At 41.6% G+C, this 17,536-nt stretch overlaps 1 pseudogene; it reads right to left on the bottom strand.

The window, feature by feature from the left end:
* Positions 1 to 2,237: 2,237 nt before the first annotated feature.
* On the bottom strand, positions 2,238 to 13,343 carry LOC135570470 (dual specificity calcium/calmodulin-dependent 3',5'-cyclic nucleotide phosphodiesterase 1A-like; annotated as a pseudogene).
* Positions 13,344 to 17,536: the final 4,193 nt, after the last annotated feature.

Raw genomic sequence — 17,536 nt, 5'->3', positions numbered from 1 at the left:
CAGTCCATCTTCGTAGGTGTCCGCTATTCCTTTGTGTCGGAAAGAAAGGCTGAACAATATTGGTTGTGGCCAAACTGACAATAAATGGTCAAAATGGAGGGTGGTTGATAGCAAAAGAAAAATTATTTTGAGGGAATAAAATGCATAACGTTTTGCACTCTATCACAAATTATTTGCCTCGTTTTTGCTGTCGGAACAATTCTTTTTGGATTTAAAATAAAAAAGTTGCTTTAAGAAAAATTATTTTTGACTTGAAAATAAAAACGTTTTGCTCTAGACCAAAATACATACATTTGTTGCAAGTTGGGGAGGTGGGCTAATAGCTGAACAATAGACTATTCAACCTGTACTAAATATTAGTCTAATAGCCGAGCTAGGTGTGAAACCCAACATTTATTGACTTGATGATTCCCATTTCTTAGCTTAGCTAAATGGTATAGTCATTGTGCGCTCTGAATGGACATTCGGGTGCATTTGTAAATTCGCCCTGGCTATCTACTCCGATTTCAGAGCACTCACGTCTGAGTGTACGAGCGCTCAACACCTGTTGAATATGGCCGGTGTCAGTAAACGTCGACAAAAAAGCAGCAGTTACAGTCACCATCGCTCTGGTTAACACAAAAACTGCCTTACCAGCTCTCCTTGGGTGAGTAAAATGGTCAGAGTGGTCTCATTTTGTCTGGAAGTAGCTAGCTTGGGAGCTTGACTGCCATTGTAAGGCCAGAATGCTCATATCAACCCTACTCCTCGGCCGAACGTCCAGTGTGTGCTCAGAGAGAGAAACGGTCTGAATTTACCCAGCAAGTACCAGTCAAATGTTTGGACACACCTACTCATTCCAGGATTTTCTTTATTTGTACTATTTTCTACATTGTAGAATAACAGTGAAGACATCACAACTATGAAATCAAGTTAATAAGAACAAATTCTTAATTACAAGGACAGCCTACCTCCCCGTCGGGGAATTGAACCCCGGTCTCCCTTCCGGTCCGCACAACACAGGGATTCTTTAGCTAAATATCCCAGTACTGTACTGCCGACCGTCAGTTTTTTTTTTTTTTTTTCATGGAATAGAAACACCATAATATTAATCAAATTAATTAAGCAAGTACCAGTCAAAAGTTTGGACAGACCTACTCATTCCAGGATTGTTCTATGTTTTTTCTATTTTCTACATTGTAGAATAATAGTGAAGACATCACAACTATGAAATAACACATATGGCATCAGTTAAGAACTAATTCTTATTTACAAGGACAGTCTACTCCTTCTTCCCCGTTGGGGGATTGAACCCCGGTCTCCCGCGTGCCTGCAACATGGAAGAGTATCAAATGCTTCTCAAAGACGCCCTCTGCTGGTCAAACTAGCAATAACTTGCATTGACAGAAAAATGGCTGCATATAGATAACGCGCCACAGAATGCTGCAGCAGCCTGCAAGGTGTGCTGGGGTATGATGCAACTTTTAAAGGAGGATCCACTGTATGTGTTCAGACAGCATTAATTTGATGACATGGCTATGCTTGTTGTCATAGTAACAACGGGTGTGTGCACAGTGGTGTAGGCTGATTGGTGGTGGTGCTCCTATCACTTAGAAGTTATGTAGCAAGCTAGGGTGACAACAATGCCTGCTACGGACGTTTCCCAGTTGCTTAGTGTAAGAACACTTTTAAAGCCTCAAAGGATAGATAAGATGATCCAACTTGCAAGACTAGTCCTTTTTGGCCAGCCACAGCTGTCAACTAGCTAACTAGGTAGATGTTTAGCTTTCTAGCACATTCAATAATAGTTTGCTCCACAGCTACCACATGTTCTTGTCAAAACTATCAACAGGGTAGTTAGCAAGCAAGCAACATGATATGCCAAATAACAGTCTAAAAATCACTTGAGGGGAATATTTCAGATTTGACCTTTAAGACACAAGTTGCATGGCCAGGAATCAGATTTATATCTGATTTCAAACCACCTGTGAAATGTGTCTTGATATATCTGATTCTATGTGCTTTTTGGGTGTTTCAGACTGGAGGAAAAAGAACAAATTTGAATCAGACATGCCAATGTGAACAAGGCTTTAGAGAATTGTATACACCATTAACATACTATTTTACCCAATGGAAACAGCAACAATCTCAAAAAACATAACTTTAAAACAACTAATTTCAACTAAGCCACAGGAGTGATCAGCTTCTGGCACCATGCTTATTTGAATTATCATGATTTATGATGGTCTGGAGCTCTTTATAGGACGTTGTGTGGTGTTGACTGTTTTTGTTGAGTCTGTTCTGTTTGTCACTGTTCATTTCTGGGTGTGAAAATCAATAAAGAAATGTGAATCACAAAAAAAGATGTCCACAAAACCTTCAGTACCTGTCTGAAGAACTCCATGAGGGCCTGTGTCCAGCGGTAGTGCAAAGGCCAGTCCTTGGCTGGGTGGCTTCTGTCAGCCGCATGTAGCATCAGAGAGAGAACCTTGGCCTTGTCCACACTGAACTTCACAGACAAGCATACATCAGCCCATACACACAAAAATGCAAGCGTACATGCAAATGCACATATAGACACGCACACAGGCAGACACACACATATGCATGCAAACACACACAAGCTCACACAAAGACACACAGAGGAAGGAAAGAAAGGGTCAGTTGTGTATGCGTGTGTGTGTTTGTGCTCCTCTGTTTAGAGAGGAATCTTCAGGACGAAAGTGTTGTTAAGAGGTGCGATTAGAAGATCCGAAGTGTCTCAAAGCCTCTTGAGTAGAGTGGGAAGGAAGATTGGCGGGGTAGTTTGGAGTGCAACAGATAGAGGAGAGGAACAGTGAGAAAGGAGTGGACAGAGTGTGAAGACACACCCGTCTGTCTGACTGCTGCAAAGCACTCCTCATGGTCTTGATCTGCTGAAAGTGGCACAATTGGTCAGGACCATCTCAATTACCAGTGCATGACCATCTCAATTACCAGTGCATGACCATCTCAATTACCAGTGCACCGAGCTCCCTGCAAACACATGCAGGCACACACACAAGTTCACACATGCATACACAAACGTGGATACCTGTTGTTAGCTCCGTTGTTTCCTCTGTGTCTCCCTGGATCTACTAATGGATAACCCCTTACTGCCAGTCATCTTTAGGTTGAGTTTTAACAGTATATATTTATATCCTGCTCTTTCCCCACATTTAGTCATTACTCCACTCTATTCAATACTGAGAACTGTTCCCTTTCATATAAAAAAAAGTGTCAAATTACATTTCACAACTGAAAAGTGTTGGTGATCCACAGAACCATTTGTCTTTCTAAATCTGGGTTGGGGTCAATTTGAATTGAAGTCAGTCAATTCAGGAAGTAAACTGAAATTACAATTCAATAACTGGTCAGTAAGCTAAAAGGAGAAGGTATTTATTCAATTCTTTCAATTTTGGGATTTGAAATTCAAATCACTTTCTGAATTGACCCCCAACCCAGTTCTAAATGAGACATACGAAAGAGGGAGAGTGATGACTGACCTGGTCTGGATATGGAAGTTGTTGGTGGTCCCTGTGTGCTCAAAGTCATGATTTGCTGCAGCAAACACCATGGCTAAATCTCTAGGTCATTGAGCCAGTGCTGCAAAATGAATATCTAGGTTAGAGATCTAGTATAGCTTCTTTGCATGTGTGACAGTGTGTGTGTATGCAACACAATAACTACAATTAGCTATGCAAAATGGCAACACTGCATTGTTAGGTAGGAGGCAGGATTGCCATTTTGCAGAGCTAATTGTGTTATTGCATTGTGAACGTACTTAGGGTATAAATTAGGCTTAACTCACCATAACACCGGTGTGAAGCATTAGGTAGTGTGCGGTCTGCGTGACATCGGAAGCGTGGATCAGGTTGTGATAGGGGTTTCAGTGCTTGTTGTAGACCACCTCCAGAGCCTCCACAAAGGATACCAGGGAAGACATAGGTATCTGATGAAGGGAGGATAGGACATTTACACCTCAAGCCTAAGTAAGTCATTTAACATTCTTTATATGTGCCTGTTGGAGCTGTCCTGGTTAAATAAACCAATATAAAAGTGTCAAAACGGCAAACCTGCCCATCTGGCACTCTAGGCAGACTCGGGAAAACGCTCAAAGTATTTGAACGGCTTTTTCAAATATTTCAACCCAGGTCTGATTGATGAGAATATTTTTGAACATCTGACCCAAAAGGGGTTTGATCAGGTCATATCTGTTGAGGAGCTCATAGACCAAGAACTTGAGTGCATGTTCCCCGTTAGCTTCATGGAGCACAAAGACATCAAATGACCACTTGTCCACATCCTGCAGGCAACAAGAGAAAATACTACTTTAAAAGTTTACTGAGTTTGACAGTTATATAAAGAACATAAGTCATAGTCTTAAAGGGATTTTTCACCCAAATTACAAAATAACACATTGTTTTCCTGAAGGCTCGGACACACCAATAGCGTTTGCCTACCGAGATTACTTAGCCCCTCTGAACAGAGTGCCAGACGTATTTTGCAAACTGAGTCCAACATGATTTTACATGTAGAATCATGTGAAGATGTAAGCAGTTTATGGACAATGTATGAGAGCAATCAATGCTTTGGTTTTATTTCCCTAGCACTGTTTCCAAATGCTAACATTTTAACATTTGGGACACAAATCCCATTCAAGTCATGGTACCGATAGCATTTTTCATGCATCATGTCCAAATCATCCGAAAGTATCTAAAATTGATTGTGAAGCTCAACAAAGTAACTTATAGAAGTTTTGAACATGTGATAAAAATGCTAATATTGGTATCATGACTTGACATGACTTAAAATTTTAGCATTGGGAAACCGTGACAGAATAAGACATTTTGTAATTTGGGTATACTGTCCCATTAATAACTGATGTCAGTCTCAGAGGGTAATTGTTAGTCATTATTGGAACTTCACTGTTGCTTTGATTACAGCATCATACTAATCGGGTCCCAGATCTCAGTTTCTGTTGTTTGGCCAATTACCATAGGAGTTGGCAAGAGGTCTGGGACCAGGATATATCATTGTTCCTGTAACCAAGAAAGTAAAGGTATCTGAACTAAATGACTATCACCCCATAGCACTCACTTCTGTCATCATGAAGTTATTTGAGAGACTAGTCAAGGATCATATCATCTCTACCTTAGCTATCACCCTAGGCCCACTTCAATTTGCTCACCGCCCCAATAGATCAACAGATGATGCAATCACCATCACACTGCGCAAGAGGAATACATATGTAAGGATGCTGTTCATTGACTATAGCTCAGCACCATAGTACCCCCCAAGCTCATCATTAAGCTCGAGGCCCTGGGTTTGAACCCCGCCATGTGCAATTGGGTCCTGGACTTCCTGACGGCCACCCCCAGGTGGTGAAGGTGGGAAACAACACCTCCACTTCACTGATCCTCAACACTGGGGACCCACAAGAGTGTGTGCTCAGCCCCCTCCAGTACTTCCTGTTCACACAAGACTGCATGGCCAAGCATGCCTCCAACTCAATCATCAAGTTCGCAGACAACACAACAGTAGTAGGCTTGTTTACCAACAATGACGAGACAGCCTACAGGGAGGGCTCTGGGAGTGTGGTGCCAGGGAAATAATCGTGGACTTCAGGAAACAGCAGAGGGAGCACCACATTGACAGGGCCGCAGTGGAGAAGGTGGAAAGCTTCAAGTTCCTCGGCGTACACATCATAGACAAACTCAAATGGTCCACCCACACAGACAGTGTGGTGAAGAAGGAGCAACAGTGCCTCTTAAACCTAAGGAGGCTGAATAAATGTAGCTTTGCACCTAAAACCCTCACAACATTTTACAGATGCACAATTGAGAGCATCCTGTCAGGCTGTATCACCGCTTGGTACGGCAACTGCACCACCCACAACCGCAGGGCATCACCGCATCATGGAAATAACCTCTCACCGGGGGCATACTACCTTCCTTCCAGGACACCTACAGCAATTGATGTCACAGGAAGGCCAAAAGATCATCAAGGACAACAACCACCTGGGCCCCTGCCTGTTCACCCCGTTATTATCTAGACAGCGAGGTCAGTACAGGTCCCAAAGCTGTGACAGAGAGCCTGAAAAACAGCTTCTATTCTATGTTTTACCTTTATTTAACCAGGCAAGTCAGTTAAGAACAAATTCTTATTTTCAATGACGGCCTAGGAACAGTGGGTTAACTGCCTGTTCAGGGGCAGAACGACAGATTTGTACCTTGTCAGCTCAGGGGTTTGAACTTGCAACCTTCCGGTTACTAGTCCAACGCTCTAACCACTAGGCTACCCTGCCGCCCCAAAGACGCAGTGTGAGTGGACGGATGATCTCAGCATTTCCCACCGTAAAGAATGGAGGAGGTGTCATGGTGTGGGGGTGCTTTGCTTGTGACCGTTCCTGTGATTTATTTGGAATTCAAGGCACACTTAAAACCTGTTAGTGCTCCCTTCGTGTGCCAATCCCTTTAGCGGGATTGATTTGACAACATCTAGTGAAATTGCAGAGCGCCAAATTCAAACTACAGAAATATCAATATTCAAGATTCACGAAAATAAGTGTAATACATCAAAATAAATCTTAACTGATTGTTAATCCAGCCGCAGTGTCAGATTTCAAAAAGGCTTTACGGTGAAAGCAGACCATGCTATTATCAGAGGACAGCGCCCCGCATACAAACACATGAAAATAATTTTCAACCAGGCAGGTGGCAACACAAAAGTCAGAAATAACGATATAATAAATGCCTTACCTTTGAAGATCTTCTTTTTGCAATCCCAAATGTCTCAGTGACACAATGAATAGTCATTTTGTTCGATAAATTCCTTCTTTATATCCCCAAAATGTCAATTTATTTGGCTCGTTTGATTCAGAAATACATTGGTTCCAACTCGCCCAACATGACTACAAAGTATCTAATAAATTACCTGTAAAGGAATACCTGGTGGCTAGGTAGTCTCCTTTAGGACTACTCCAAATAATCTTGGCTCTGACACATACAGTACCAGTCAAAAGTTTGGACACACCTACTCATTTCATGGTTTTTCTTTAATTTTACTATCATGTAGTAACCAAAATGTTGAACAAATCCAAATATATTTTATATTTGAGATTCTTCAAAGTAGCCACCCTGCATTGATGACAGCTTTGCACACTCTTGGCAGTCTCTCAATGAGCATGATCTCTGTTATGTGTTATTTCATAGTTTTAATGTCTTATTCTACAATGTAGAAAATAGTACAAAAATAAAGAAAACCCCTGGAATGAGTAGGTGTGTCAACTTTTGTCTGGTATTGTACACAAACACAAACGCAAGCTTTGCGGGGCCATCAACCCATCTGAATACCCCTCACACGGTACAGTATCCCGTGGATCATAAATTAGCCGAACTTTTATAACCTAATTATTAACACTTCAAATGGGGTTCTGTAATATTTTATTTGAAGTGAGACAGTTTCGGTCATTCATAACATGGCCATTTAGACTCTTTATCACAAGATGCTGTACTTACTTTAAAGTCCGAAACTTTCAGTCATTTATAATCTACGTCCACACAAAACCCAACTACACTCTGCCACCCCCTTCTGTTGTTCACTGTCTTAGTGAAGTGAAAACTTGGATGAACAATCAAGTTCATAGGCCCCAACTCCCTCAACAAGAAACTGGGTCAACATGACAATCAACGGGTGCACCATCCACTCCAACTCCACAGTCAGGAACCTTGGTGTCATTCGAATCCCACATCCAGAAAATCACTGTCAGCCTTCTTCCACCTCAAAAATATCTCATGACTCAGACCCTCTCTCACTGATCCCCTGCTGAAACCCACATTCATACCTTTGTATTATCACGCCTGGACTTCAACATATCCAAAATTCAGCTGCACAAGTCCTCACACACACCAGACCTTGGGACTACATCATCCCCACCCTCATCAAACTACACTGGCTCCCAGTTCAATACAAGATCACATTAATTAAAGTTGCTCATGCTCAGCTACAAAGCACTCAATGGACTGGTGGCAACATATTGAACTTTACTGACCTCCTGCACCCCTACACTCCTACCTATTGACTGTGCTCCCCTGACACTGGCCTCCTCACAATCCCTCGCACCAGGCATGGGAGACCGGGCTTTTAGAAGTGCAGCTCCCCAACTCTGGAACTCCCTTTCTCTCCATGTCAGAACCTCACAATCCTTACACACATTAATATTCTCTGTGTTAGCTTTTATCTTCTCTCTTGTTGACTTTCTTGTTTAGTCTGTCATCATTAAGTGTTCTCCATGGCTAGTCTGTCATTACGTTTAGTGTACTTTTATATACTCACTTATTTTAATGTGTGATTTATTTCCATTTTTATCCTGGTGATTTTAATGTGAACCATATGTAAAGTGACGTTGGCTGTTGTGAAAAGCTCTTAAAATAAAATGTATTATTATTATTATTATTATAATACATACATAAATGCCTTGTATCATATGACATTGGTGGTTATGTCACACAGTTCTGCCACAGTTATGAACCCTTTATAGAGCGTGACATATGGTTACAGATTATTTGTGACACATTTATGTAGTGCTTATGAAGCCTTTATGAAGTTCTTAAGAAGCCTTCATAAGATTCACTTTGTTTAAAGCATTACTGAAAATGTTATGTAAATGTGTGAGTAACTAGATTATTAACATTTCAAAATGTGTGAGTAATGATTGATAAATAGCGTGCAAAACTGTTTGAAATGCCTTATAAATAGTTTATTAAAGATCGTTAAAATAAATTATTATCTGGAACTCCACTCTCCTTTTTTGAATAAGAAAATCCTGTACCTCTCCATAAAGATGCCAGCCTGGACGGCGTGGACGATACTGCGAAACCGCGGCTTCTCCTCCGGCCGCCACTGCTGTGACACGGCGATCTTCCTGGTGAAGGTGGAGGCCAGCCAATCATGGACCTCAGGAGGAACAGAGTCAGCCTGGATATCACAGAGCTCATCCTCAGTGTCGAGAAGCCATCTGTGACGAGACAGTAATTACAGTAACTCCCACAGCCAGTCATACGCATTCAAAAACTCAATGTGTCGCTAACTCAAATAGCGCAGCAAAATCAATACACTGTTTCATGTTTAATTATACGAATTAATAATGCTATAACTGACGTCAAAGACAATCTAATTTAACCTAATTGGCAGCATTGCCTTTTATATTGTTTAATCCAGGCTGAAGCAATTTGATTTCTGGGGCAGAAAGGCATAATATAATGTATTTAATAAAAAATCATGCTACTTGATAACACTTTACGTAACAATGCATTTATTCACATTATGTAACAGTGTAATTATTCTGATAGTACAGTTAAAATGTATTGTAATTACTCATTGTTACACTACTAGGGCTGGGTGATATGGTCAAAATGTCACATCACAATATTTTATTTTATATTTGATGACTTTTTTGAATGCATTACCCAAAGATGGCAACATACCACATAATTCTAAGTGGTTTAATTGGGGATTTCTCCATTCTGATTGTTTTACACTGTTCAAACAAACTTCAACCAAAGATAATAGGGTGACTAACAGTGAAGTAGTCCTATTTGTAGAACTTTTCATAGGAATCAAATCCTCCTTGCCTCTAACTCAGGTACTATACGCACAATAACTTGTTGAATTACAGCATTTACTTAGGCCTTACAAACCTGACTCAGTTTCAACAGCTCTGTCAGGAGGAATGGGCCAACATTCACCTAACTTATCGTAGGAAGCTTATGGAAGGCTACCCAAAATGTTTGACCCAAGTTAAACAATATAAAAGGCAATGCTACCAAATACTAATTGAGTGTATGTAAAATTCTGACCCACTGGGAATGTGATGAAAGAAACAAAAGCTGAAATAAATCATTCTCTACTATTCTGACCTTTCACATTCTTAAAATAAGTGGTGATCCTAACTGACCTAAGAATGGGAACTTTTAAGAGGATTAAAATGTCAGGAATTGTGAAAAACGGAGTTTAAATGTATTTGGCTAAGGTGCATGTAAACTTCTGACTTCAAGTGTGTGTTTGATAGTTACAGTTAAAGTCAGAAGTTTATATATACCATACCATAGATAATGTTGTACCTGTTTCCTCCAGCATCTTCACAAGGTCCTTTGCTGTTGTTCTGGGATTGATTTGCACTTTTCGCACCAAAGTACAATCATCTCTAGGAGACAGAACGTGCCTCCTTCCTGAGCGGTATGACAGCTGCGTTGTTAACAAGAAATTTGTGGAGTGGTTGAAAAACGAGTTTTAATGACTCCAACCTAAGTAATGTAAACTTCCGACTTCAACTGTACATTAGTAATGGAAACACAGACTCTTTGTTTAAGTATTAAAATGATCCTTTTGTAATACAATTGTAGGCAGAATTTGGTACAGTATATGATAGCTCTACCCAGGTTCTGCAAAATGTCTAAAACATCCTGTAACTCATATAGCCTCTCCCATTCCTCCTTGTGTGATTTTCCCTGGCAACAACATTTTAATAAATCTAACCTCCAGCCATCTTGTCAGCAATTAAAAGCTCCGAAGTGGGTTAGACTGAAACTTGACCTTTCATCACAAGTATAGGGTCATAACAAGGTGAACGAGTCCAAGCATCTTCTGACAGGTGGCTGTTTTCATTAGGCCTGCGGCAGCCTTGTGTTCTCAGAAAACCAGTCGTATTCTCAGAACCTCAGATAGCCAGGTGGGGCCCAGACAGGAGGCATATGTATGAACGTAGGCGGATTCCTTCTTCTGATACTGTCTGAAGGGCAAAACACTCAAAACTGGTGTTAATACACACACATTTTATCATAACACAACTTATTAACCCTTTAAAAGGGATGAGGCCTTGGTTTAACCCCTTCAGTATCAAGAATGGTCCACCACCCAAAGGACATCCACCCAACTTGACACAACTGTGGGAAGCATTGGAGTCAAAAATTTGCCAGCATCCCTATGGAATGCTTTCGACACCTTGTAGAATCTATGTCCCAATTAATTGAGGCTGTTCTGAGTGCAAAGGAGGGGTATGTTCTTAATGTTTTGTACACTCCATGTATGTACATTTTGAGTGAGTAATTTAGTCTAATTTACTGCAATATAAATACTAAAAAATATATGTTGTGTTAATCAGTCTTTAAAACTAAATTAACTTGTAATTTTCATTTGTTACTTGTTTTTGAGCTACACTACCGGTCAAAAGTTTTAGAACATGTAAGGACCGACGCCGGAGATGAAAAGCAGGTACGGTGAGTCAACATTTAATCAGGAAATGAACAAAGACCAAGACAAGAACAGCGTCAGCACATGCGTACAAACCGACAATTACTGCTGCAGCAGGGAATAGAATGAGTAGGTGTTCTTTCACGCCTGCTCCAGCTCTCCCTCCCTGGCATGTGGAAGGCGCCAGGCTTCAGGCTCCCTATCATTACGCACTCCTGCCACCATCAGTAAGCACACCTGCCTTTCTCCGTCACGCGCATCAGCGATTATTGGACTCACCTGGACTCAAGTCACCTCTGTCATTACCTCCCCTATATCTCTGTGTTTGAGCCAATCAGTTGTGTTGTGACAAGGTAGGGGGATATACAGAAGATAGCCCTATTTGGTAAAAGACCAAGTCCATATTATGGCAAGAACAGCTCAAATAAGCAAAGAGAAATTAAAGTCAATCATTACTTTAAGACATGAAGGTCAGTCAACTGCCTGTTGCTCAGGCCCTGAAGCCAGGATATGCATATAATTGGTACCATTGGAAAAAAACACTCTGAAGTTATAGGGGACTATAACACAATAGATATGGTAGGAGAAAATCCAAAGAAAAATCAACCAGAATAAAAAAAAATTGAGAGCATATGCTTTTCCATTAGAACCTATAGGGGAAAAATTAAATCCAGCTCCCAGTATGCAATTCCTATGGTTTCCACTGGATGTTAGTAGTCTTTGATCAACATTTCATGCTTCCCAAACAAGGAAGATTAATGAGTTTTAGTACTGGGACTCTGAGTTGGAAATCAGTCTATGTGCGCGCGATGAAGAGGACGCTTACCTGCTAATATTGTTTTCCTATTGAACATACTTCTTTCCGTATGAAATATTATAGTTTAATTAAATTTTAGGGTATCTGAGGATTAAATAGAAATATATTTTGACTTGTTTTAACAAATTTAGAGGTATCTTTTTGGATTCCTTTCTCTGCACGTTGAACGAGTGGATTACTCAAAATGATGGCGCCAACTATACTGACTTTTTGGGATATAAAGAAGGATTTTACCTAACAAAAAGACACTACATGCTGTAGCTGGGACCCTTTGGATGACAAATCAGAGGAAGATTTTCAAAAAGTGAAAATGTAATCGCTATTTGTGAATTTATGAAACCTGTGCTGGTGGAAAACTATTTTGATGTGGGGCGCCGTCTTCACACAATCGCATGGCATGCTTTCACTGTAAAGTCTATAGTAAATCAGACAGGGCAAACCAAATCAAATGTTATTAGTCACATGTGCCAAAATGCTTACTTACGAGTCCCTAATCAACAATACAGTTCCAAAAAAAATATTGATTAAGAATAAGAGATTAAAGTAAATAGTAATTAAAGAGCAGCAGTAAAATAACAATAGCGAGATTACAAACAGGGGGTTACCGATACAGAGTCAATGTGCGGGGGCGCTGATTAGTTGAGGTAGTATGTACATGTAAGTAGAGTCATTAAAGTGACTATATATAGATGACAAGAGAGAGTAGCAGTTGTGTAAAGACGGGGAGGGGCAATGCAAATAGTCTGGGTAGCCATTTGACTAGATGTTCAGGAGTCTTATGACTTGGGGTAGAAGCTGTTTAGAAGCCTCTTGGACCTAGACTTGGCACTTTGGTACCGCTTGCCGTGCGGTAGCAGAGAGAACTATCTATGACTAGGGTTGCAAGAGTCCTTGACAATTTTTATGGCCTTCCTCTGACACCGCCTGGTTTTGTGGTCCTGGATGGCAGGAAGCTTGGCCCCAGTGATGTACTGGGCCATTCACACTACCCTCTGTAGTGCCTTGCGGTCGGAGACCGAGCAGTTGCCATACCAGGCAGTGATGAGGCAGTTGTAGAACCTTTTGAGGATCTAAGGACCCATGCCAAATCTTTTTGGTCTCTTGAGGGGGAACAGGTTTTGTCATGCCCTCTTCACAGCTGTCTTGGTGTGCTTGGACCATGTTAGTTTGTTGATGTGGACACCAAGGAACTTGAAGCTCTCAACCTGCTCCACTGCAGCCCGTTGATGAGAACGGGGGCGTGCTCGGTCCTCCTTTTCCTGTACTCCACAATCATCTCCTTTGTCTTGATCACGTTGAGGGAGAGGTTGTTGTCCTGTCAACACACGGCCAGGTCTCTGACCCTCCCATAGGCTGTCTCGTTGTTGTCAATGATCAGGCCTACCACTGTTGCGTCATCGGAAAACTTAACGATGGTGTTGGAGTCGTGCCTGGCCGTGCAGTCATGAGTGAACAGGGAGTGCAAGAGGGGACTGAGCACACAACCCTGAGAGGCCCCTGTGATGAGGATCAGTGTAGTGGATGTGTTGTTACCTACCCTTACCACCTGGGGGGTGGGCCATCAGGAAGTCCAGGATCCAGTTGCAGAGGGAGGTGTTTAGTCCCAGGGTCCTTAGCTTAGTGATGAGCTGTGTGGGCACTATGGTGTTGAACGCTGAGCTGTAGTCAAAGTGCAATAAGGAATTCATCATCTGTGGATCTGTTGGGGTGGTAAATTTGTGTGGGTCTAGGTTTTCTGGGATGATGGTGTTGTGACCATGTTGTGACCATGACCAGCCAAAGCACTTCATGGCTACAGATGTGACTGCTTCGGGTCATTAGTCATTTAGGTAGGTTACCTTAATGTTCTTGGGCACAGGCACTATGGTGGTCTGCTTAAAACATGCTGGCATTACAGACTGTGACAGGGAGAGGTTGAAAATGTCAGTGAAGACACGTTTGGTAATCAGTCTGGCCCTGCGGCCTTATGAATGTTGACCTGTTTAAAGGGCTTACTCACATTGGCTGCGGTGAGCGTGATCACACAGTCTTCTGGAACAGCTGGTGCTCTCATGCATGTTTCAGTATTATTTGCCTCGAAGCGAGCATAGAAGTAGTTTAGCTTGTCTGGTAGGCTCGTGTCACTGGGCAGCTCTCGGCTGGGCTTCCCTTTGTTGTCTGTAATGGTTTGCAAGCCCTGCTACATGCAACGAGCTTTAGAGTTGGTGTAGGTCGATCCGATCTTAGTCCTGTATTGACGCTTTCCCTGTTTGATGTTTCGTCTGACGGCATAGCGGAATTTCGTATACGCTTCCGGGTTAGAGTCCCGCTCCTTGAAAGTGGCAGCTCTAGCCTTTAGCTCAGTGCGGATGCTGCTTGTAATCCATGGCTTCTGGTTGGGTATGTACGTACAGTTACAGTGGGGACGACGTCATCGATGCACTTATTGATGAAGCCAATGACTGATGTGGTGTACTCCTCAATGCCATCGGAGGAATCACGGAACATTTTCCAGTCTGTGCTAGCAAAGCAGTCCTGTAGCTTAGCATCTGCTTCATCTGACCAGTTTTTTGTTGATCTAGTCACCGGTGCTTCCTGATTAAATTTTTGCTTGTAAGCAGGAATCAGGAGGATATAATTATGGTCAGATTTGATAAATGGAGGGAGAGGGAGAGCTTTGTATGTGTCTCTGTGTGTGAAGTATTGGTGGTCCAGAGTTCTTTTTCTTCTGGTTGCACATTTAACATGCAGATAGAAATTTGGTAAAACGGATTTAAGTTTCCCTGCATTAAAGTCCCCGGCTACTTGGAGCACCGCCTCTGGGTGAGCGTTTCTTGTTTGCTTATGACAGAATACAGATCATTCAATGCTGTCTTAGTGCTTCTGACAGTGGTGGAATGTAAACAACTACAAAAAATACAGATGAAAACTATTTCGGTAGGTAGTGTGGTCTACAGCTTATCATGAGATGCTCTACCTCAGGCAAGCAATAGCTCGAGACATCCTTAGATATCGTGCACCAACTGTTATTTACAAAAATACATAGTCCACTGCCCCTTGTCTTACCAGACGCCACTGTTCTATCCTGCCGGTACATCGTATAACAAGCCAGCTGTATATTCAGCTACAACTCCGTGAAGCATAAGATGTTACAGTTTTTAATGTCCCTTTGGAAGTTTAATCTTCTGCGTAACTCGTCAATTTTATTCTCCAAGGGTTGCATGTTTACTAGCAGAATGGAGGAAAGTGGGGGCTTATTCGATAGCCTATGAATTCTCAGAATGCAGCCTGCTCTTTCGGCCCCTCTTTCTCTGCCTCCTCTTCACGCAGATCACGCAGATCAGGTCCTGTTCCCGAGGAAGCAGTATATCCTTCGCGTCGGGCTCGTCAGAGTCGTGAAAGGAAAGAAGTATTCTGCTAGTCCATGGTGAGTAACCGCAGTCCTAATGTTTAGAAGTTATTTTCGGTCATGATAGCGGCAACATTATGTACAAAATAAGTAAAAAAATAAGTTACAAACAATGCAAATAAATGAACAAAAAAACACAATCGGCTGGGGGCATGTAAAACGTCTGCCTTCTACTCCGGCGCCATAAAGGTAAAATTGCAGTTGTGTTTCCTCCCTCAAAGGGTACAGTTACTTTTCCTTCTTGTTTGCCATACAGTGCATGCTAGATTATTTCACATGTGTACATAGGAAGCCAAAACTGCTTATATCAACTAGGGAGAACAGCAGCAATTGTCAGCCAGTGCATATTAGTCATACAATATTATAGCCTACCATTCAGATACATCGGCAAGACAGTAATTTCCTTTTCCTCTGTGAGGAAAACCATTCAAGTTCCCATGCAGTGGCATGAGATATAGAAGGTATAAGAAAGGAGAAGGATCATTGGTTTGCATCCCAATTGGCACAATCAGGAGTGTGCATGTCTGTGTCCTAATTGGCATCCGTAAGGCTCTGGTCAAAAGTAGTGAACTATAAGGAATAGGGTGCCAATTGGGATGCAGAACATGACTATGCATGTATATGAGTGAGCATACTCTGAAGTGGATGAGTGCACTTTATACATTGAACAGGGCAGAATAACAATCCTATCAGTTTATTTGACAATCCAAACTAACCTTGATCCATTCACCTCCAAATCTGTATCTAGGGCCATCATGGTACATTATAACATCAAGATGTTTTTGAATCTGGGATTTTTTGTATATAAAAAAAATATTAAAAGTAAGCTTAGGTTTCAAAAGAAATGTTGAATACAGAGTTTGAATAGTTCTTGTGTGTGCATGCATACTGTATTTGTGTGGCGGGAGTCTGTGCATATGTGTGCTCTCTGTCATTGTCTATTTACAGACACTTTATTTAGATTGCAGATCAATCTGTATCGTGAATGCATGCAAGATCACAGGGTTTCTCTTCTTGTTATGGAGAGATGAGGCATAGGACCAAGCTAGATGAAATTTTCTCATGGATAGACCACAACATGAATCCTCCCAACTAACCAATCACAAGAGTCCAGGGTTGTAAACATTAAGCACCAAGAAAACGTACTGGAACATGGAGGGACTACTCATTTTTGTTTTCCGTTGCAAAGTATTTTAAAACGTTTTATGCTGTGTGCTCTAATAAACACAACCTAGGATATAGCATCCAATAACATAAATATGTATAAATAATGGTTGTTTGACACAAGTTAACTTGTGACAGGCTACAGTGTATCACCATTATCTGCAATCCAGTTAGGAAGTTTACATAAGGTTAAATGTCACGGTGGCCCGCACCCAAAAAAATTGGAATGGTGACATTTGCGCGATCGGTTTTCTATCGCTCATTTGCATGTCACGTCAATGACATCATGTCATCGTGTGAGACTGTGGGTCAATTAACCTTGTCGGTGTAGGCACCCTGATTCTAGTTTGTGTGCTAGGCAGGCTACTGCCTGGGAAGGTCCCCCACTCAGAAGTATGAGGCGTTGACCTCAGGTCTCCCAACTGGAAGCCCGAGGTAGGGGGAGCGGGGGAATCTATCAAATAGCGCACCTCTAACTTTGTACAGTACTAATGCAATTAGTCAAATCAGTCACTCTATGAAATGCTACCAAATAAACCACAATTCATTCATAATACTGTGAATATACACTGCTCAAGAAAATAAAGGGAACACTTAAACAACACAGTGTAACTCCAAGTTAATCACACTTCTGTGAAATCAAACTGTCCACTTAGGAAGCAACACTGATTGACAATAAATTTCACATGCTGTTGTGCAAATGGAATAGACAACAGGTGGAAATTATAGGCAATTAGCAAGACACCCCCAATAAAGGAGTGGTTCTGCAGGTGACAACCACAGACCACTTCTCAATTCCTATGCTTCCTGGCTGATGTTTTGGTCACTTTTGAATGCTGGCGGTGATTTCACTCTAGTGGTAGCATGAGACGAGACGGAGTCTACAACCCACACAAGTGGCTCAGGTAGTGCAGCTC

Source organism: Oncorhynchus nerka, unplaced genomic scaffold (assembly GCF_034236695.1).
Source record: "Oncorhynchus nerka isolate Pitt River unplaced genomic scaffold, Oner_Uvic_2.0 unplaced_scaffold_18___fragment_2___debris, whole genome shotgun sequence".
Taxonomy (NCBI): Eukaryota; Metazoa; Chordata; class Actinopteri; order Salmoniformes; family Salmonidae; genus Oncorhynchus; species Oncorhynchus nerka.
The sequence above is the reverse complement of the archived record's forward strand: the minus strand, read 5'-3'. Positions and strand labels throughout refer to the sequence as shown.